General features: G+C 40.0%; 1 long non-coding RNA gene across 1 annotated transcript; it reads right to left on the bottom strand.

Moving 5' to 3' along the window:
- Positions 1-5,846: 5,846 nt before the first annotated feature.
- On the bottom strand, positions 5,847-21,827 carry LOC121672016. Its single transcript, XR_006018724.1, has 3 exons — positions 21,736-21,827; positions 12,078-12,080; positions 5,847-5,857 (listed from the first exon to the last, which is right to left on the bottom strand). It is a non-coding gene; the product is annotated as an uncharacterized LOC121672016 (long non-coding RNA).
- Positions 21,828-22,957: the final 1,130 nt, after the last annotated feature.

Below are 22,957 nucleotides of genomic sequence, written 5' to 3'. Positions count from 1 at the left end.
GGGGGGAAGGAGGCAAGGAAACACTGCCCCACCTGATTTTAACAGCTGATGGGGATGGTAATAGAATACACTGCAACCCAGGACACTGGAAGATAATTCTGCCACCTTACACAAGAATAAAGAAGCCTCTCCATATCTTTCTGTACAATAAAAGTCAAGTAACAATGGTGCACTCATCAGGAAGTTTCTGAAATAAAAGGGGTAGCAGGCTGTAAGTATGTTATGCCCTAGGAGAGTTTTGCCAAGTCATAAAACCTGCTTCGTTGCTGCTGGAAGGATTGCTGTGATGTGGTAACATAAGAAGCCCTGTTGTATGTTATAACCTAGTTAGTAGATGGGAAACGAAACACAGGAATAAATGGTCACTTCTCAAATAGAGAGAAACCACTATGAGTTGGGTTCTGTGTTGTTTAGTATCTTCTTAAATCAGAATCTCTTCATTTGCTTGTAGTTAAAACTAGAATCAAATGTGAAAAAAGAGCAGAAGGATCTCACAGTAGTGACTAAATCACTAATAAAATGGCACCTGAAATTTAATCTTGCTAAAAACCAAAGTAAAGCACATGGGGAGAAAATAGCTCTTACTATGCAGGCATGATGATCTATAAATTAGCTATAGCCTCTCAGGCAGGAGATCTTGGAGACATTTTAAATAGTCCTCTGAAAACTCCATCTCAGTCAGCGTTCAAGGGTAATCAAACAAAACAGCTGTGATAAGCTCATTAGGAAAAACAGAAATAACAGCTTGCTGCTATATAAATCCATAGTACAGCCAGTATCTATAGAACCCTGCATTTATAATATTCCTTCAAAAAGGACAGAGTAGAAAGAGAAAAGTGTAAATCCCAGCTTTTATATGAAGAGAGAGTTCTCTGAGCAGGGTTTTCAGTTGAAAAAGGAACGACGAGTGTATAAAATGATATTCAGGTTAACAGGAGTCATTCTTCACTGTTTCTCATGAAACAAGACCTATAGGGTAACTGGTTTGAAACAAGCCCAAGAAACTATTTTCTCACATGATTTACACTCATAAAACTCATTCTTATGGAGATGGTTTCAGATGCTAAACATCTAGAAGGATTAAAAAGCCAGTTGTTCTTGAACAACCTTTAAACAAGGTTGACCAAAGTATTTTTGGGTGTATTTGAAGTTCAGAAAGCCTCTAAACTTCTGATCCTCAAAGACTGTTTTTACTTTATTGATTAACTAATCCCTGCCCTGTTCTTAGTCTTTCTCTAAACACCTACTTGTGAAAGGAATAAAGTGCTGGACTAGAAAGACCTTTGGTTTAACCTATGGTATAGCTTTTCATATACTAAGGATTCCTTCTTCTTGGTCAACCAATGGTGGCTTTGAGTCAGGCATTGTCACAAATGCAACTTTTATATTTTACTGAAGCAAAAGAACATGTTATTCTTCTCATCCTGTTTCCTTTCCTAGTTTGTACAATATTGCAACCTGGCAGACCTGGACAACCTTTCATAGCAATCTTGATATGAGAGAGCTCCTGACCTCATTTGTTTTAAGTTATTAATGCTCTTTGAAATGACTGAACCTGTATTTATTTTACTAGCTAGTGGTTTGTCCCAGTAGAGCTAGAGTTCAGGGTAATACACACTTAGTGTGATGCAATACCACATGATGTATGCTTTGTTGCAAGTACTCTTAATTAGCTATTTATTAATGCAACCTGCCTGATAAAGGCTCACACTGTTTCCAAGGTAACACAGCTGCTATGTTACAGTCCTCCTTTAGAATGTTATTTTCACTCTCTGACCAAACCAAAATTTTACTTATTTTATTAAGAATCCAAAAGAATCAAAATAACTCATTATTTATCCCGCCTTTTAGAAAGCAAAACATCTGGTAGGAAAAATTCAGTACTCTTTGCTCTTATCCAGAAACAGAGACCTTTCTCTGTCCTTTGCTAAACTACGCAGTTTTAGCTTCTAGAACAAGGTCAGCTCATAATCCATTTGCTAATTCATGTTTTCTGGTCATGTTGCTTTGGGTTTCTCTACCTTTTTAACACTCTGCTCGTAAACAGTTTTCTCAAATTACTTTCCAATTTCTTTTTATCTCCTTCCACCACCAGATTTCCACACAACTTCTCACCATCGTAATCATGTGGAGAAATTTACAGAAACTATTTCTGCCCAGCCCACATTCAAGTATTGAACATATTCCATGGAAATGCCCCAAGATTTGCTCAGTTTTTCCATCTCTGCCTTCTTGCCCTGCAGAGCCCTTCTGAGACACTGCTTCATTTCGCATGAGCTTTGGAGACTAAGTCCATCAGTCACTAAACTGTAGGCAATACTTACGGCAAAAGCATACCACTTTATGCACTACTTTCCCCACTGTCTATAGGTGTCAGCACCGGAATGGACATTATTCCTAAAGTTCATCTCATGCCATGGTAAGACCTGCACCAAGCCTACTGTCCCTAAGGCTTCCCAATTGTCCCCTGCAGCTGGAAGAGAGTGAATGGAACAGGTGGAACAGTGCACAGCAGCTTCTCCTCCAGTCCTCCTTTAGATTCAGTGTCATAGGTTCCTGGACTCAAAGGTTTAAAAGAAGCGGTGACTCTCTAATCTGGCCTTTTAAATAACACAGTACAAGAATTGTAATATTGTCTCTTATATAATTGTTTTACTTAGAATTAACCAGCACATCATCCATGAGTAGCAGGCTTCTGACCTGAGGAGTTCAAGAACATGGAGAAACAGCCACTAACTTTGCAGTCTGCCAACTTTAGCATTAGCTTTGCTGAGCCAGTATCCATCTTATCCCCCCTCCATTGTGCCTGTAAGCCTGCAGTGTATGCCAAACATGCTGCTATGCCACACTTCATCCTGTTGTCAAAAGCTTCTCATCCACCAGCATAACCACCTGTCTAAACCTCACTTAACTCAAAGCTGGTGACAGGGAAACAGCCAAGAGAGACACAGCATATGGGAAAGAGTAACCAAACTACCTTTACTGCCAGAAACAATTGAGCCCAGGAGACAGACACTTGCCTGCAGGTTAATATACTCAACCACAAGGCATTGCATGTGGGCTGAGGCTTCTGCTGTCACAGCTAGACTCTCATAGCTTGTTTACTCAACTACAGTGCGCTGCTCTGTAATTTGCAGGTTAGACCAGTTGAAACAAAACTTGATCAAAATGGCTGATCCTGTGGAATACAAACTTTGGGATTGGTAGCTGGATAAAATGGTAGTTCATATTATGCACATTGTGTATATATTTGCATTGGATGTCATTAAATGTGCATGAGGAAGTGATGTGTATGACAACCATGATGAAAGGTATTTTCTGCATGGCTAGAATCAACCCTTTGAACTGCAGCGGGAAACAAATAGGAAGCCAGTACATAAAAGAAACTAAGTGAGCATAAAAAGCTAAGTGAGCACAAATATCACTTACACTATATATTGTGTATTTTAGCTAGTGAGAATAGCTTTATTCCATGCCAGCTCACCTTTGAACAGTATTTATGGGCAGTCACAAATACAGTTCTTTAAAATAAATTCATTCATACACTGAGGCCAGAAGAAAACACTGTGATTATCCAGCATAACCAGCTGGATAACAGAAACCTTTTTTGGTTTGATGTGGAATTACAGATAAATGTCGATATACCAAACCTTAACAGTCTGCAGGCATTTTTACTGCCCGTTTTTCTAGCTCTGTGGTTAAACATTTAGGGATTTGAAAAATATACTAGCCCACTAAAGGTCAAATTCAGATTCAAGACCAAAGTGAGTTTACTCAGTGTCACTCATATCTCAAACCATTGCTCAAGCTCTCTTTTATCCCCCTTTTTTGGAGAGCTGCGTGGTTCCAGTGGAATTTGTCATATTTCAAAATTTATTATTCATATGGCATGAGGCCATGTATCAGTGTAATAGCACCCAGCTTGGTGTCCATCCACTTTCTAAATGAGACATCTATGCACTTGTAATCTTATGCCTAAACTACAAAACCACTTGTACCTCCAAAAAGTATTGCTATAGAGCATTTATGCTGCAGAGTGTGTATTTATTGATAAAATAATGCTAGTTTATGCTGCTTGGGCTCTGGTCTCATACTCCAGTACAAACAGCAATTTGTGTAGCTGTTTGATATCAGCAAGCAGTATCTTACAGACTAAAAAAAAGTCTCATTCAAATTGGACTGGTCTCTAAGCCCGTTACTCACCTACAGCAGAGCTCTATTTTGCTCACACCATCTTTAAAAATACTATTCAGGTAATGTTAGAATTCACCACACAAGGAGATGGCAGTTAAAAAAAAAATAAAAGGAAAGAACTATGCACTAGAAATCAAAACCAAAACACAAACATTTAAGATTTTTTGGCACTGAGAATAGGATGAAAAGTTCAGTCAATAAAATTTTCTAACAACTACTTATGCAGAAACTACTTTTGATTACTAATTTCAGTCTCCATTCTGCAAGCAGATTCATCTGCAGAAACCTAATTAAAACAAATACAAGTTTCTAATGCAACATGACTGCCTCCTTTTTTACCTACAAATCTGCACTAAGAACACTCGTACGTATTTCAATATGTGGGATTAAAATATATAGACATGACAAATGACAGAATATGTTTGAAACACTTCCTAAAGCTGCAGAACCTCCTATTAAAACATGCATAATGTTCACTCCATTTTTCATGACAATGTTTTGGAAGCTGTGCAGACCATACAGATTTCCTACTTCTTTATGAGTACTGTAAACACATAAAAAAGCAAGACCTTTAAAGCAAGTCATGACACCTATATTTTAACTACTTTTTACTATCAAAATAAATCTCTTGTAAATTCAATAAACTACTGAAATATATTTTACCACTTGGTTCTAAATTTTAGCTCCTACCAATAAAAATCAGTCAATAAGCACGTAAAAGGGAGTAAAAGGCAGTAAAGCTTGGGGGTTTTTTTATAGTTTGGGGGTTTATAGTTTTGGGGGGTCATACTTTAATTAACTCTAGAATATGTGAGGTGTGTAATTATCCCAAGCTGTGGATGACATCTTTTTTTCCCAGGGTTCACCACTGAGTGATTTTACATTTGGCTAATAACAGACAAATTAAAAGAGCTCGTGAAAAACACATGAACCAAAATTTTCTTACATATTACAATAACTAAGATTAGCTTTTAAAAACCCAAACAAAACAAAACAAAACATAAAAGGAATGTGCTGAGTATTTCCCACCTCATGCAAATGTGGTCTATAAATGTAGGTTTATATCTGATAGATAGGCAACATTATGTTCAACAGGACCCCACAGCACAGACTGTTATCTTCCTTGATTCTGAAGAATGGTATAAAGTGGGGCTTATAAAAGACTGACAAGATCATTTATCCAATCCTCTTCAAGTTGCTGGACAGAAGAAGACAGGTGTATTTTTTTCTCCCTCTTCTCTGGTGAATTTGCACGTAATGCTTACTATCTCATACCATACTCAGCCTTGACAGAAGTATCCAGTGGAGATAACCTAAAATATGCAAAGAGCTGAATTATGATTCTGTCCCTCTGGTTTCTAAAACTCAGCTGTCAGCTTTGGTCTTTGACTTTTGAGAGCCTGTTCTGCAAAGTAGAATGTGCATTCATAGATGGCTCGATATAAGAGTATTTGCCATGATTTAAAAGGTAGAAACAAATGCTAAGTTTTTAGAATAAGCATAGTATAAGTTCAGGAAGCGGCCATTTTTCAGTTTAACTTTTCCTGACCTTGGTCTTTTCCATAAAGGATGCCTGGAACAGGCACTCCTTAAAGGAAGTTCCACAAATCCAGACATTCTAAACTCTGAGCTCTGCCAGCTTCAGTCAGTCATAAACTTCTCCCTACTATACTGTGTTATAGCCTAAAAATAGGGCTATACTTTCAGAAAATGAAGTAACATTAAAGTTATGAAAGTTGATAAAACAGATTTCAGGTGCTAGCAACCTGAAATGACAATGAGAGGAAGAATCTAAGGGTTTGCACACACAGACAATTTTCTTCCTACTTTATAAGCTACAAGGAGGCTGGAGAAATTTGTTCTATTTTTCTGACATCCCATTTGTATGAAATGAAGGACAAATGTTTAATCTTACTACCCTATTGGGGAAAAAATAAGAAACAATTCTGGGGGACCTTGAAATCCTGATCAGGAGAGGTCAACCCCTAACTGACAAGACAGGCACTGGATCTCTAAAATCATCTCATAAATATTTGAAACTGTCATCAGAAATGAACATTTAAACAAACAATATAGCAAAGCTTTGAATGGTCTCAATAAAAACTTTCCCTGTCCAAATATGTTCTCCACAGACTTTTCAAAGCACTTAATGAAAAACAAGTAGAAAGGATCTGAGGTTTTAGTATAAATATCAAATGGAACAGGAAAGGTCTTCAAAAGATCATGCACCACTTTTTTTGGGTTTTTTTTACACTCCTTGAACAAAATCATCATCTAAAAGCTATAAATAAGCTCATACACAGAATGTGCTTCATAAACTAGAATAGGGTCTTATTATGAGAAAACACAGCCCATACTAATTTAATCTGTTCCCAGATTGCTTCATGTCAGAAATAAAATTTGTTCTGCTTTTAGTAGAGAAGGGCATAGAATTGTATTGCTGACCAGGAAAAATGGGGTTTATAGGCAGAAACAAAGACAAGAATCAGTCAGTATGAAAGAGGTTTAGATATTCATATATTTTTGCTAACAACACTGAGGTCTGCTACACCACATTTAGAACACCAGCAAAGTCTTTGGCAGTTGCTATCGCCTTATTTTTGCCAGCAAGTTCTGTTCTAACCAAGTTTAGACAACACTTCTGATAGCAACAAAAGCAGCTGGTCTACTGTAGAAATCCCAGTGGAGATGGAGCTGCTCCAGTGTCAGCCTAAGAGTGTAATGGGGAGTTTGCCAAAAAAGGATAGGTTAGATGAAGTCTTCAGAGGCTACGCATAAACCAAACGTGTCCAAATCCTGGCAGTTAACTGCCAGGAAGTTTATAACCCAGGGAGAAAGAAAAGGCAAGTCTCCTGACATAATCACAGCATTTTCTCACTTTCATAGAGTTTCAGAAGGAAAACTGATGTTGTTTGATGATGCAGTGCACCAGAAATAAGTCAGAGGCCATCACCCACAGGCAAGCATTTCAGGGTAATTTGAATCTTAGGAAAATATTACAAAGGGAAACATATGTAAGCAAGCCAACCCAAGCCATCACACAAGAAAGAGAAGGTTTTAAGGGGAGAAAAGAGTATTGTCTGCATGAAAGTAAACTGATGAGGTGATGCCAAAGGTTTTAAGATTATTTTTCTTTCGTTTAGTAGTTTTGAAGGCAAATACCACTCCTATCAACACAAATTTTATGTGTAACGATTCTGACACATTCCTTGTGCTCAAGTAAATTTTCTTCACAGAGGATAGGAACCGTGTTTGTGCATTCAGAGGTACTAATGGCCTTATTAATTAATAAATATAGGAAAAAAATCTATGAAACAATTTCTTTCCACTTTGTTTTTTTCCTAACAATTCCCTAGCATAAAACAAGCATAACTCTATGAAGTTGGCTTTAAATGCAGTACGTGTTCTTCAGGCTTGAGTCTTGATGAAAGGAAAAAATAAAAGTGAAGGGAAGGTAGAAAAATACTCTTGTATCAGCTTCTTTCTCAGGAAAATTCTCCACTTTAGTTCAAGTCAAAGGTTACCAACTTCTTATTTGGCCAAGAGCAGTTTGCTTCAACCAAGACGGACAATAGAAATAAACAGTGTAAGTTTACAGAAAAGGGATGAATCTCCATTTGTAATGTAGAACCAAGGCAGTACATTTTTCATTTACAATCTGTAACACAATGCAGTTAATGTTTCTCCCTTGGAGAATAAAGTTCTATTTTTCTCATGAATGCTGCCCTTAGCTATCCAGTAATACACTCATGGAAGGACTGACCAGGAAGCACACAGCTTCCTGTGTCACTGGTTACTGAACTTCCTGTGCATCCCTGTACTGTTAGTGGCACCCTTTGGGAAGAGCTGGGTCTCTGAAAAAATTGTGCTACATAATGCAGAAGATAAAGAAATTCAAACCCAACTAGAATCAAAGCAATCAAATCAAATGTAGTTGAGCTCTGTTATGCATCCTGTTTCCCAGAGTCTACTTAATGTCACATAACATCAGAAATAAAATCAAAATACATATTTTAAAGGTTTAATCACAGCTCTTACTCTCTAGAAATCCAGCAGACAATGGAAGGAAGTTCAAACATTGTTGCACAGTTTACACAAAAGCAATAGGTATCATTAAAAGTAAAAATGACATTGAGAAGGTCACCTTTTTACGGTGGCTGGTGCTGAAATACATGGTATGTTTAGGCATCTCTTGTTAACACAGATCAAAGGAGGCAGTGACACTGCAGCATAGAAATGCAAAGTAAAACTAGGGGTTTATCTATGGTACAAGGTACATTACGGTATCTGTGGCTGAATGAAAACTGCAGAATCAAATTTGTTTTCTCACGAAGGAAAAGAATATTGAAATGCAGGGCATAGTAAAAAAGCTTCAGAAAGGGCTTAAAAGACTGGCAGATTTAGAATTAAATCTGGGCACATTATTTAGACCTAGCTCAAGATCTACTCTAGTCCAGAGCAAGGCTTCTAGCAGATGGATGGCAATCTGACTCAGCAGACGTGACTGAAAATTCAAAATGTCAGTAAAAAGGACAACTCGGGTATGAAGCTCAGCTCCACAGGGGAATAAGGGGTATGCTTACAGAACTCAAAATCAAAGTCAAGCAAAGTATCACATGAAGCCTTACATTCTGTGATAGCCAGCACAATCTAGGAAAACATGTCACAAAATGCATGTAGGAAGAAGCAAAACATCTAATACATTATGGCATTTTGCAAGGGTGCACCAGCAGAGTGCATAACATCAAAAAGAAGACAATGAGGGCCTCATTAAATCTGATTAATTCCTCACAGGAGTTCTACCAGGAGTCGAATGGACTGCCAGTTAGAACGCAAATGGGAAATGTATTGCTTTGTGCACCAGTGTCCGGCTTAAAACTAATGTATTGCCAGAACTGCAGAGTTTCTAATAAAAAGCCACTAATCACAGAAGTTAAGCAATAGAACCTAGACTTCACAGTGGTTAGCTTTCCCCACAGACATAATACATTAATTAGGTTATATTTCTATGAATTATAACAGTGTCAAAGCCCCAACTTCTGGATTTAAAGTAATTAATAACCTTGGTCTTACTAAGGAGACCACACTCAGATGCAAAGGGAAAGCAAAATAATTCAGATTATTATGAAGACATCTTCCTGAATAAGTGTAAAAGTCCTCACAGAGTATTGAAAAGAGCTGGAAAAGTTCAAGAACTTCAGATTTCATGCCTCCAGAAAAGTTCTCCTTGACCTACCATAGCATGAGAAGAGAACCTGAATGCGTTATTTTGGGAGTCACAGAGCAAACAGAAGAACCCAAAGAGCAAACACATTTCAGCATCATAAGAAAAATATTCCACTTAGGCATGGTTTCCAAAGAATTCAGCAAATATTTAAAAAAGAAACATGCTCCATTTCCTCAAAAGGGAAGAACACTCAGGGAATGTGGCTGATGCCAAAGATTTTTCTTCACTTAATGCATTCTCAAAATTGCCTGTGTATATCTGCAATAGCCTATCCTACAAAGCTTATATATTTCACTCTTCCTTGTGAATAAAGACTAAATTGTATTTTTCTTTAATCCAATATTCTAATTAAATTTCCAAGGTTTAAAGGTGCATGAAAGTGCCCAGTTAATATGGTAATTAATGACTAGAAATCCAACTTTCCATTACATTATAATTTGGACAGCTCACACACTTCAGAAGACTTCTAATTGTGTTACTGATGATGAATGTTGAATGGTCAAAGCTTGTGTGTGTTGTGCATTTTACCATCCTCAAGGCCAGCACACTAAACAGTTTAAAACATTCAAATAAATACTCTTGCAAACTTAGAAGCTAAGCCATAAACTGCTAAGTTCACTGTTATTACAAAGTAGGATATTAATTCAACTCATTCATTAACTTTAGGAATCACAATAAAAAGTGACATGTTTACTGGCCATAAACTTCACTTTGTACCACATTTTGTTCAGAAACATTTGGTGTAATGCTTCCTCTGTCTCTATCTTGTCTTTTGCTCTGACAGTTTGCATACAAACTCTGTAAACCAATAAAGTCCCCATATGTTTGAACTTCAGCTGCATGGGACAGGTTTATTGCTGGGAAACAGCAACTCCCTCTAGTGCCAAAGGAGCTTCCTCTCTTACAGCACACTAAATTAATCTCCTGTGAAAGTCATTAATTGCTAATTAATGTTGTGTTCTCGTTATAAAGTAGCATTCAAAAGTCTTTTCTCCTATTAGTATGTTTTGTTGTATCTGCTGACACAAGTGTTAACAGGAGCTAAAATTTAATAGAAACAAAAATAACTTCTGTGTCTGCAAATTAGGACACTGTTGGACATTGATGATTTTTTTTTTAAACACATGATGTTAAGCACACTGAAAAGCTTTGGTTTACATGCTCAAGCCCTGTCAGACTGGCACTAAAGCTGGCTCACTGCCATCTTTGAAAACTGTTTCAGAGCCCTGTGGCTTTTACAATTTATGGTAAGTGTATGATTTCCAAGCAAACAACAACATTGAAATCAGTTACAGTTACTCTAGATGCTAAATTTGTCCTAGATGTTGATACTGAGCAGGTTAATATGCATAGAATCTACCATGGAATAACAAAGCAGAAAGTTGCAAGCCTTGTGGGAGTTTTTATCCTCTGAAGACAAGATAAATAAAAGTCCTATGCCCTTGAGTTACAAACTAGCTGCTGCAGATCAGTTCCGCTCGGGGCATTCCATGCTGGCTTGGCGTGCTGATAAGCAGGTTTGGATGCTGCTGGTACTGTTAGACTGCACATACTGTATACAAAGGTTACTGAGGTTGTCACAGTGCACAGAGGCTTTTCGTACATTAGGATTGCACAGCTTGCTTTGTTTTCTGATGCACAGCAATGGAACAGCACGAAACTAAGAGGTAAAGGCAAAAAACCAGCACAGTGCTGGGAAGAAATAAGGTTACATCTCTTTAAAGGTGACCAGAGGCAGCAGGGAAGCTGTCCTGCCTCCATCACAGAGGGGAGACTAGCCTGCAATGCTAGATCTGACCTCCATCCTTTGCTAAGTTGTATGGGTGGAAAAGAATAGGAGATGGTGTTTATAGAAAAGATCTCACTAGAAATTACATTCCCATTACAATACTCCAAAATTAGATAATGACCTGATGTCCAAAAATATGCAGTTTTAAACCCTTATAGGATCACTTACTATGACCTACTATCCAGAAAAAGATGAACGCAGGAAACAAGCAGCTGCCCAGCTGTCTTTGGGTCAGAAGCGGAGGTACAAGCTGTCCCTCCTGTAGTGTATGTGGTGGCCAATTACAAAGCAGACAAGCACAGGGCAATATCCATCCCTGTACAGATCAAGAGCAGCAAGGTCTGTATCTGTATACTGCAGTGTGGCAGAGTTCTGCACAGTGAAGCAGCTAAAATAGCACAAAGTCAGCATTCAGAGCATTAGGGTCTCTACAGAGCAAATAGAAGGGATGCAGACAGTGGGGCCAAGAAATGACATGTCTATCCCAGTGCAACTGCCAAGTGCAATTTGGCTTTCTTATTCCTGCAGCCTAATTTTTTTTTTTTTTCCTCTGGGATCACTGACACCTTGTGAGTCCCACACATAGAACTACAGCAGACTCTTTGGATTTACACAACCAATAGTTCACAACCTGGTGTTCATCAACCATCTTGGCTTGGTAGTCAGCTCAAAGGCTCACAAACTTCTTTCCTGCCATAAAAACCCACCCATTATGAGAAGGTTACCTGAGATTTAACTAAGTAACCAGGCTGACTGCCCAGGTGGAGCCATGGGATAAGATGATTCTCTTAAGTCTCCCAAGAATCTCTTAAGGCTATTGAAAATAGATTTCAGTATCTATTAGGTATTTTGTGGCTAAAAAAACACTGGCTGGAGTAGTTGCTGGAATTTTTAGATTTTATATGAAAAGTTAGCAAGCTGCTTTTTACTAAATACTGTATACAACAGTATAGATATAGATTTTGTTTATCATACCTGATTTATTTTCAATTTAATCTCACATAATAACAGTACAAGGGAATAAGAAGATATTTTCACTTCCATTCTTAAATAGTTTTGTAATCGGGAATAATTTCCCCTTTTTACATACCTTCTTTGCATGAATGAGTCATGTATTTATTGTTACTTCATATGGTCCTAGTCCCTAATCCTGCATAATTTTACTCAAATAAACCGGCTCTGTGGTTGCTTAAACTAAAGTCAGTTAGGAATACAAATAAACTGCCTTTTTGTTCAGCTGATCTTTGTCCTGTTGGTAGTCTCATTCCTACTTTCAGTGAAGCAGGATCAGCACAGGTGCATCCACATAACAGCAAGGGCTGAGCTGAAATGCAGCTCCTGAGACAACAGGTGGAGTGTGCATGGATGAAAATGTGCATCCTAGTCCCATTTGAGGCTTCTCACAGCTTTCTCCTGACCTAGCTGTTTACAGAGCAGCCTGATCCAACATTACACAGCTGTATCACACCGTAGTTGCCTGTGAACAGAGGCAGCCAAAGCCTGGCAGATGGGGAAGGTGTTCCAGAGAAGGCTCATGGAAAATGATGGTTACAGATTGATCAAGATAACTAGAGTCTGTGGGCCCACTGAGGGTCTTGACAGCAGCTGAGTTAAAATGTTCTGTAAAGACTTTTCTAGCTACTTATTTCCATTTAAAAATGGAGCAGCCTTCTTATATTTTTTTTCTCCTTGCTACGTCAAATATTCACCAGTCCATGCACACCGAGGCTGTCATTTTGATTAAATGAACCCAGTTACTTTCTGATTTTAGTACTTTACATTGACTGTTTCATAGTGGTTTCCTATTACTTATTGTTGCACAGCGTTTGCATTCCATGGTTCTCAGTTCAGTTTCTCTTGATAGACATGACAGTTCACTAATTTGCTCCAAAAAGTGACAATGGCATATAACCAGACTTGAATGCAACAAAAAAAAAATCAATTTTGGAACTGCATACAGTTTCACATAGTCTATGTCAATAAAAGCTATTAAGCAGTAACAAACCAGCTTTCAGAGGCAGCTTTTGAGAGCATTAGCTAAGCATAGTATTGACTAGCAGGGACTGCTGGGCACAATTACTTCTAAAAAAATCAGTCAATACATCTTCCTACAATAACTTTATCTGAATGTTTTCTTCAGGCTGCATAAGGCTGAATATCTGATATATGAATAGAAATGAAGACACATACATAAGTCAACATTCCCTCTGTTAATGGAAGTGCCTTTACTATCTCGATCCTTATTTTGGAAGTTCCAAACTTCATGTCTTGTGTTACTAAAAACTTGGGAAGAACTGAGACTGTCTTATCAGAAAGCTGAAAGTCTAGTTGCATGCCAGTTAAAATTCTTTCGAGATGTACTAATAGTCATTGGAGCACAGGAGAGAGAGATTCTGAGTGATCTGTCCTGATGCCAGATCACTGCACAGCACATCAGATTCCATTATGGCTGAGAGAACTGTGCAGTCACTTATCTGTGCTTCCCATCTTGCAGATGGCGCTTACATCCATGAACTTATGATTCCATAATTCAACCGACCAGTCAGACACTTTACATCTTGACCAGCTAGAAGCAGTTTTCACTTCAAGTCCAGGTACTTCTTTACTCTCAGATCCTTCACTGCAACAACGCACTGGTTCCAAGTGCCCCTCCAGAGCTGCCCAGAGTCAGCATGATGATAGTGCACAGCACTGTAGCTAGCAGTCCAAGAAACCAGGAACAGTTGACCTCAGTGCTAAGACAATCCTGACTACTGCTTGTTAGGAGCTTGCAAGCCCACTTAGAACTCTTTTACATTAAAATGTGGAGGCAATGATGCCAATGATTGTGCAGCAGATCTGCAGCCATCTGTGGCACCACAGATGTACAAAACGAAAAAAACCCAAAGAAGTACAGAACTTCCCCTCAAGTTAAAGCAGAGTTTTCCTACTTGCAGCATTCTATGGATAATGATACATGAAGACAGATGAGAACAGTTATGCTACATGGACATTAGCCAGTGCTGTTTACCTAAAGAACCAGATTTTAATGAATTTGGCTTTTTTTTCCTCCCTCAATAATCCCTTTGCAGTTGGCAGACCACAGGAAGAAAAATGCCACATGATTAAAACCTTTTCTGACTAATAAAAGTGATAAAGAGTAAATAATTTCAATTCTCTCCTCTTAAATCTCATTTATACTCTATATGTGCTTGATAATAGCTCTGTGCAGTTACAGGAACACAGTTCCATTGATTGAGGCTGCACAGTAGTGGGATGTTGCAGTGGGGATCCTGCAACACGCATATATCAAACCAGGAGTCCCGTGGAAAGGAAATATATACGGACAGACAGATTCTTGCTAGATGTTTCAGAGAGATGTTTATTTCTCCAGCCGCATGGCCGGGGCTCTGCCCAGGAACTGCTCCAGTCACGGGACCAAGGGTCCTTCTGCCCGCGCAGGGAACACAAACCAACCCATGGGAACGAGGCTGAGCAGGGGCAGGGAAACCCCGTGTCTGTGCCCTCAGGGCCCCTCTCCCAGGGCTCCATGGCAGGGGAGGGACCCCAACACCTCACCCGTTTTATTTTAATAAAAGGAGAATGAAAACAACTGGATAAACATAACAAGAACAGTTTCAAAACAAAACAAGCCACCCTCCTGAGTCTATAAATGTCCAAACAGATTCTGTGGAACATCTTAGGGCTGACAGAAGGGAGACAGAACTCTGAGCATGCTTTGTGGGGTAACTGAGGCAGGAGAGGGTTTAACTTCTTCCCTTCCCCTTTTCATCCCCCACTCGGCATTGGAAAGGGATTTTTGGGGAAACAACTGGCAAAAGCATGGTTTTGTGAGGGAAACCATGGGTGAAAAAACGGATTGGGAATACACTGGGGGTAATAGGACATAGGGTAAAAGGGAAAGGTGGGATTAGGAAAGGGAGACTGTAGGGGGGGTTTACAAGGGAGATATTGTCTAACATGACTACGATTTTTAGCATACATACTGCCTTTTACAGGAACACCATCAGGCCCAGTGACCTGCGATGCTTGTAACCCTTTTCTACCTCGTATAATTTTGAATTCCACTACCTCTCCATCTCCCAAGCTTGGGATGCATTTTTCAGGGTTATTCTTTTTAATAGCAGTTCTATGCACGAATATGTCTTGCTGGTTGTCACACCTTGTTATAAAACCATAATTTTGCTTAACATTATACCATTTTACTATCCCTAAGGTCTTAGTTACTATGATCTTTTCCTTTTTCCGAGTGGCTGCTGTTTTCTGTCTCGCTGCGTCTTTGCTCTCTCTTTCGGTCGCTCCCGTGTTGGAATTGTCGGGGCTGCTGGTGCCTGCGCGCTCTTCCCGGGGTCGCGTTCGGGGCTGCGCGGGCCGGGCCGGGCCGCTCAGTTCTCCGTGCGTCGCCTCCTCTGGTCGCAGCTTCGCTGCCGCTGCCGGGCGCTGCACCCACGTCTCGGCCGGGCCCCCGAGCGACGACCCCCCCGCGCCCCGCTCCAGCGCACGTCTCGGCTGGGCGCGGCTCCGCTCCACCGCCACCGCCGCCCGCGCGCCGCCCCTCTCGGCCGGGCGTTCCCGGGGCTCGCTCCACCACGCGCTGCGCGGGGCCGGGCAGGCACCGCCGGGTCCCGCCGCTCCCGCTGCGCCTCGCTCCGCCACCGACACTGCGGCTTGCGTGGCTCCGCCCGCGCGCGGGAACTGCCTCGCTGCTGCTCGCAGAGCGCTCGGTGCACGTGGCCTGGGCCGCACGGTCCCTGCGCCAGGCTTCCCTTCGCCAGGACACAGCTGACATTGCTCAACAGTCTCGGTAACTAAATAATATTCACGAAAATATTCTTCCATCGGCATATATTTTGACTCCAGTATTAACTGTGTCCAAACGGTTTTCCAAAAGCCCTTGGTAAGAATTAAATCCCAAGAAACATAGAAAAAGTTCTTAAACAACCATGCCAGGAAGTGTTTCAGTTCTTTTTGAGCTTGAATCAAGCTAAAATTTACAAATCGTTGTTCAAGAATCATTTTAAGTTTAAGATAAATGTCCATATGCGGCTCTGAGAGCCAAGAGTCTTCCCACGGTTCCTCCATAGTTTAGATATGGAATAGCAAAGCAAAACCAAGAAGAGGAATCCAAAGTTTCCAGGGTTTACTCACACAAATCAGTCGCTTAGGGATCGGGGATCGTTCTGCCCGCATTCTCCACCATTTGTTGCAGTGGGGATCCTGCAACACGCATATATCAAACCAGGAGTCCCGTGGAAAGGAAATATATACGGACAGACAGATTCTTGCTAGATGTTTCAGAGAGATGTTTATTTCTCCAGCCGCATGGCCGGAGCTCAGCCGAGGAACTGTTCCAGTCACGGGACCCGAGGGTCCTTCTGCCCGCGCAGGGAACACAAACCAACCAATGGGAACGAGGCTGAGCAGGGGCAGGGAAACCCCGTGTCTGTGCCCTCAGGGCCCCTCTCCCAGGGCTACATGGCAGGGGAGGGACCCCAACACCGGGAGGCTCATTTTAGAGTTCTGTAAGAGATCCTGTCACTGCACTATCTGGAAGGCAGAGAAACTACTGAGCAAGAGTTATCCACAAAGCAGAACCCAATGATGAGAGCAGGACATAGCTGAAATAAGCACCAGAGTAGAGGCACTAGTTAATCTCTAGCAGCTGTAAGAGTCACATCAGAGATGCTGATTGATCTATGCATTGCAAATTTAAGACTTGTATTAAATCTGACTGTTTAGGCAGGGAACTAGTCCTACATTCCTACATCATCATTCCTACACCATTTTCCTAGCTTCCAAAGACAAAGCTTGTTACTGTATGCTTTCCTGAGGAAAGGTTAGAAAGAAAGCCTTCCCTGCAAGCCATTGAGAGGTTCAGTGAGAAAGGTGAGATAAAGGCTAGTTCAGTTTCAAGACGAATGGAAGACAGAAAAGAAAGAAATTGTTTGAGGTCATCTGCACTTCAATGAAAAAGGGATAAATCCACATCTCTAGAGCAAAACTTGCCTTTATTTTCTGTTTTTTAAGGAATATACTTTAATGCTGTTTATCTATAGTACAGAGCAATGACAAGCAAATCTTCTAAAAATAGTTCTCCACTGCCTAATGATTGTAGGCAAGAAACACTTTCCTGGCAGACACCCATCTTTGCAAAGATCATTTTTGTGTATTGCCCTCAGCCCACATAATTCTGTCTCTGTTTTATATTTAGACTTTGTATTCCAGAACACAAATCTAATAGCACTAAATTGCTTAGTCAGATATTTGACTTCTCACTATGGGCTGAGACAGTCGTTCAACAGTTTAAGTTAGAAAAAGCAGATAAACACAGCTAATTCTCCTTTCTGATTTTCCGCATGGACAGCACAAATGACAACTTTTGTATCAGCACAAGGTGGGGGAAGAAAGTGTGGAAAGGGGAATGGGCAATTGAGGGAGGATGGCCTTTTTACTGACACAAAATGTTTTAATTTATGACCTTAATTAATAAAGATGTTACATAGAAGTTTAATGGAATAACTTGCAAAAAATTACCTGAAAGAAGTTGTGCAGGCAGAGGAAAAAATGGTACCAGTTCAATATGTAAGATACAGGCAGAAGGTCTTTATGAAGCTAAAATCAGATATTTCTTTTCCAGATTTCTCCTTAAGTATTAAGCTTTATAATCTGTGCTTGACCTAGGTTCACAGCTAGATTAAAATTGTATTTATCTTGTAAGGGCTGCCAAAATGCAATATGATAAAGTTGAAAACATTCTTTCTCCTTTCAGAACAGAGGTGTGATCTATTTGGAAGACAGAGTTATTTTGAAGGTGCTTGTCAAGCTTGCATGAGGTGGGTAGTTCTCGAAACATAAAGTAAGCACATTTCCCTCAATGTAAGGAAAATCAAAATAGCTTTTAACCCACAAATCACCTTCCTTTCCTCATTAACTTTTTATCCTCAAAAATGCAGATTAGTCAGTCAAAATAGAACAGGACTGGAAAGAGAAACATTTGAATAAAGTTTGGACAGCTGACAAAAATATTTGAATAAAGTTGTGGACAGCTGACAAAATAAGCACAGATAAGAAGTGGGAAAACAGGTTATGTGAAGAAAGGATGAATAGGGAGTGGAGGTGAAGGGGAGAAAAGGTAAAATGTTTATTCTTCTTAACATTTCCTGGCCTTCGTATACACTTCTTTTTGCAGGACTTCAAAGTTACCCAGCAGTCACTGGGAATAAAATCCCAAAAACTAAAAGTCAAACCTAACTCCTTCCTCTACACGTTCAAGAGAGTCAAAGTCTGGGACTTTCTTAATTCTATTATGTAGTTGCATGTATGATTGCTTAATTTAGGCAGTACCTCATCCTCATGTCTGTATTTGAGATGCTTTAGAAACTGAGGTGTCTTAGGAAAGTATTAATTATTATATCCTAATCTGCTTCCCCTTGAGGTCACCTAGTCAGAGAGGCTGAGCTATGCTGCCTAATCCATATCCATAAACAGGAGTTTATAGTACTAAAGAAGTCACAGAATTTTATAAGTCCCACACTCTCACAACAGCACATAGATAAAAGAAATTCCTAGAAAATCACCAGAATTTAGAATGACTCAAAATGTGTTTCAAGATGTTAATATGTTCTGGTGAAATAATGATCTATTTATTATATAATTAGATAATTATATATATATAATCTATATATTATATATAGATATATATATCATATAACTCAAATTCTTATCTTTTGTGAAGAACACTAAGAATAAACTAAAAGAAAACTGCTATTTAATGCATTTAATTATATCCTAAGAAAACTTATTTTATAATACATTCAACAAGAAAATCAGCCTATTAAGGGAAAAATTTCCAAGTAGGTAATCAGGACTTTTTTTCAGAAACATGCAATTGAAGCTAAATATTTTATATTGCTGTAGCTCTTCTGTATTTTGTAGTTGCCAGATGTTTCTGCTTTGTACAGGGCTCTTTGCAGTTGTAGATTAGCACTGACATATCTTATTATCTCTGGGTACTGAGTTTTGAAAGGAGTTTGTCAGGTTTCAATAAATGCTTGGATTGTCAGACAAATAGAGAACTCCCTAGAAAAAAGAGGAACAAGCATCCCAGAAATATTTAGAATAGTTAAAATAGATCAATACATTAAGCTGTAAGCACAGTGACTCTGCCTATAAGTAGTCTAGAACATGCAACTAGAGGGTATCAGAGCTGCAGGGCAGGGCATCAATACTGCCCTTTCATGAGTTGCTTTTTTTCTTCTTAGTGGTTGCTCAATCCCTGCTGTCTTTTTCATCACCATGTGTAAAGTCAAATGAAGCACTGAAGAAAAGAAATAGATCTATGTCTATTGACATTGGACCTACAAACCACTTAGACACAGAGGAAAACTGGTAACAAGAACAGTGATGCAATTGTGTATTACTTTCTCCCCCATTCAAAAAGTATTTCTATGTTAATGAACTTCCTTTTTTTTTTCTGTAATGGAATTATGGGTATCAAATTAGCTGCTCTCTGATATGCACCAAATAAAGTTAATATTGTCTTAGTCTTTTGGGGTGTTGACAGATCAAATCTGTCAAATCTTAGTGGTGGTTTAATAAACCCAGTTGCCTGCTTCACCTGTCAGAGGAGCTCACACTGTTGTCATAGCAAAGCTGGCATGAGGGAACATGTGCTCCTGCTGCAGCTGCTTCACTTGGACTGTCACAGCTATGCCATCAGCATGTGGTTTTTTATGAAAGATGATGCAAGTCTGATTTCCCTGAGATTACCTTTCAGATTGCTTTTGCTCCTAACCCTTCTCATTAGCAATTTAAGGTAAGGTGTCAGACTCTGAACTCAAGCCACTGACATGTAATTTCTTCTGCCAGCCCTGAGAAACAGATTAAAATCTCCAGCTGAGGTCGGTTTGGCCCACTAGATTAGGAGGACAGCACCTTCAGTCAGTACAACTAGATTGCCTGAACACATCTGTCTGAGCCTACAGATGAGGCATAAAAGAAAATCTTGTATTCTTGCTAACATTTATGAACTGGCAGCACTTGTTTTAACAACAGAAAGATTCTTTCTTGCCCTTTCTTCTCCGTTGTCTGCAATGTTTTTGTTTAAAGGATTGGCTGTTTCTTACTTCAGAAGCCGTTTAAATTAATCAGGCCGAAATTCATCAGGTAGTTGGACTAGATGGTTGTTGTAGTTCCCTTCCAACTGAAATAGTCTATTTCACTTTATTCTATTCTGTAACATTTAAAGTGGCATGGTAGACCTGCACAATATACTTCTGTAATCTGCATATAAGGATTATTCAAGATGAATATGTGTTTACATTTTGGCTTTTTGTAAAGTTTGTGTAAACTTGATCTGTTTAAGTAGAGTGCAGTTTAGTAAATGTATGTTAAGCTTCAGGTTGCAGGCTGCCAGTGAGACAATGGCAATTCTATGTAAAACACAGAAGTACACACACAGCCTCACAATATGGTGTGGACTGATGGACCATAGCCTTCTAGACTGTTGAAGAACTGTCAGCTTTTTGAGAAAATCTATAGAAATTATAATTTATCTGCATTTTTTTAATATTTTAAATTTAGCTTAATAAAGACTTTAACTTTTCTGTCCAGACTGTCAAAATGATCCTGAAGTGGTCATATTCAGGATGTACATTTTGCATAATATTCAGTTCCCTATTTCATTAAGTATTTAGATTCCAGTCACTTACTACTCCATTTTATAGGACTACCCCCTCCCCAATCCCTCAAAACCTAGGCTAGATATTATCAACCCTGGTCTCTGAATGCTTAAAGCAAGTGTAAGCAAAAAACTCTCTCACTGGACTCAAACAATGAGATGAGGGCTTTCTCCACATTAGGAAGTGCTAGCAGTAGAAATAAAGATACTAATGAAAGCAGATTGGATATGGGCAAGTTTTGTTGGTTTTGGTTGTTGCTTTGGGGTTTTTTTTCTCTACTGTTATAGTTTAATTTTATAGCAAACTGGCAGTGGAGTAAATGAAGTAAATGAAAACCCTGCTTTGAAACTGAAAGGAAAACACTAGATAGCAGTTCACACTGCTTCAGATACGATGACCCAAAAGGCATCAGAGCTGATCCAACTTTTCTTCTTATATAGCTTCTAATTGAAAGAGCATTTCATTGACAGCTAACACCTAGCAAGCCATCTGGAAGAGGTACAAGAGAAGAAATGTGCTGTAATGAAAAGCTCAAAAGGGTATTGTCTTGATACACGGTTGATTTTAATAAGAGAGGGGAGCACTGTCCTCGTACAGGGACAGAGCATTGTCAAAGAATCATAGAATATGCTGAGTTGAAAGGGACACACTACGATCATCGAAGCCCAGCTCCTGGCCCAGAACAGCACACCCCAAGAATCACACCCTGCACAAGAGCATTGTCCAAATGCTTTTTGAACTCTGTCAGGCTTGATGCTGTGACCACTTCCCTGGGAACCCTGTTCCAATGTCCAACAACTCTCTGGATGAAGAACCTCTTCCTAATATCCAACCTAACCCCCCACCACAGCTTCCTGCTGTTCTCTTGGGTCCTATCACTGGTCATCAGAGAAAAGAGATCAATGCTTGCCCCTCCACTTCCCCTCCTCAGGAAGTTGCAGACCATGATGAGATCGCGCCTCAGTCTTTCCTTGATAATTTATTATTAAATACAGCTTAAAGTGTCAGTAGAAGTACACACTTGATGGAAAAGTTTATCACAGATGACTCAAACCCATCTATCAGACCAACAACACATCCACTTCTTTTTCCCCTGGAGAAGCATGTGGGATGGAGAACAATATGGTTTTGGTTGAAGGCTGAAGGCAGAGTATTTGAAAACACTCATATTTCTGTTGTTAAGATTCCTCCAGGCCTAACCTGCTATTACCTGATACATCAGTTCCTCCACACCTGGGAACCTTCAAAGACTTACTCCAAAGCTATATACCACTAGGAGAGAGCAGAAGTTTTGTTGTTGTCACATGTATGACTGGAATGTCTGGTATTAGTTCAGCAGATAATGGTGACAATAAGGATTCTTCCCCTGAACTCGGCACTGGTGAGGCCACACCTCGAGTGCTATGTCCAGTTCTGGACCCCTCAATTCATGAAGGACATTGAGGTGCTGGAACAAGTCCAGAGAAGGGCAGCAGAGCTGGTGAGGGATCTGGAATACAAGTCCTGTGAGGAGCGGCTGAGGGAGCTGCGATTGTTTAGCCTGGAAAAAGGAGGTGGTGTTGGGGTGACATTGATATCTAGAACTGCCTGAAAGGAGATTGTAGCCAGGTGGGGGCCAGCCTCTTCTCCCAAGTAACAAGTGACAGGACAAGAGGACATAGTCTTAAACTGTGCCAGATGAGGTTCAGGTTGGACATTAGGAAGAATTTCTTCACAGAAAGGGTGATTAGATATTGGAATGGACTGTCCAGGGTGGTGGTGGAGTCACCGTCCCTGGAGGTGTTTAAGGAAAGACTGGACGTGGCCACTCAGTGCCGTGGTCGAGTTGACGTGGTGGTGTTTGGCCATAAGTTGGACCCGATGATCTAAGAAGTCTTCTCGAACCTAAATGATTCTGTGATTCTGTGATACGGCACAGTGCCGGCGGGATTGCCTGTTTTGTTCGAGGGCCCCTCGATTTAGGCTCGACCTCCACAGGAGCCGTCGCGTCCTGCGCGGCTCCGGCGGGCGGGGGGTGGAACTACAGTTCCCGGCACGCCGCAGGGGCGGAGGGAGAAGCGGGCGATG

Source organism: Corvus kubaryi, unplaced genomic scaffold (assembly GCF_017639235.1).
Source record: "Corvus kubaryi isolate FWS band 111438036 unplaced genomic scaffold, C.kubaryi_AGA036_p1.0 37398, whole genome shotgun sequence".
In the NCBI taxonomy this organism is placed as follows: Eukaryota; Metazoa; Chordata; class Aves; order Passeriformes; family Corvidae; genus Corvus; species Corvus kubaryi.
Note: the sequence above shows the minus strand (reverse complement) of the source record. Positions and strands in the feature narration are given on the sequence as shown.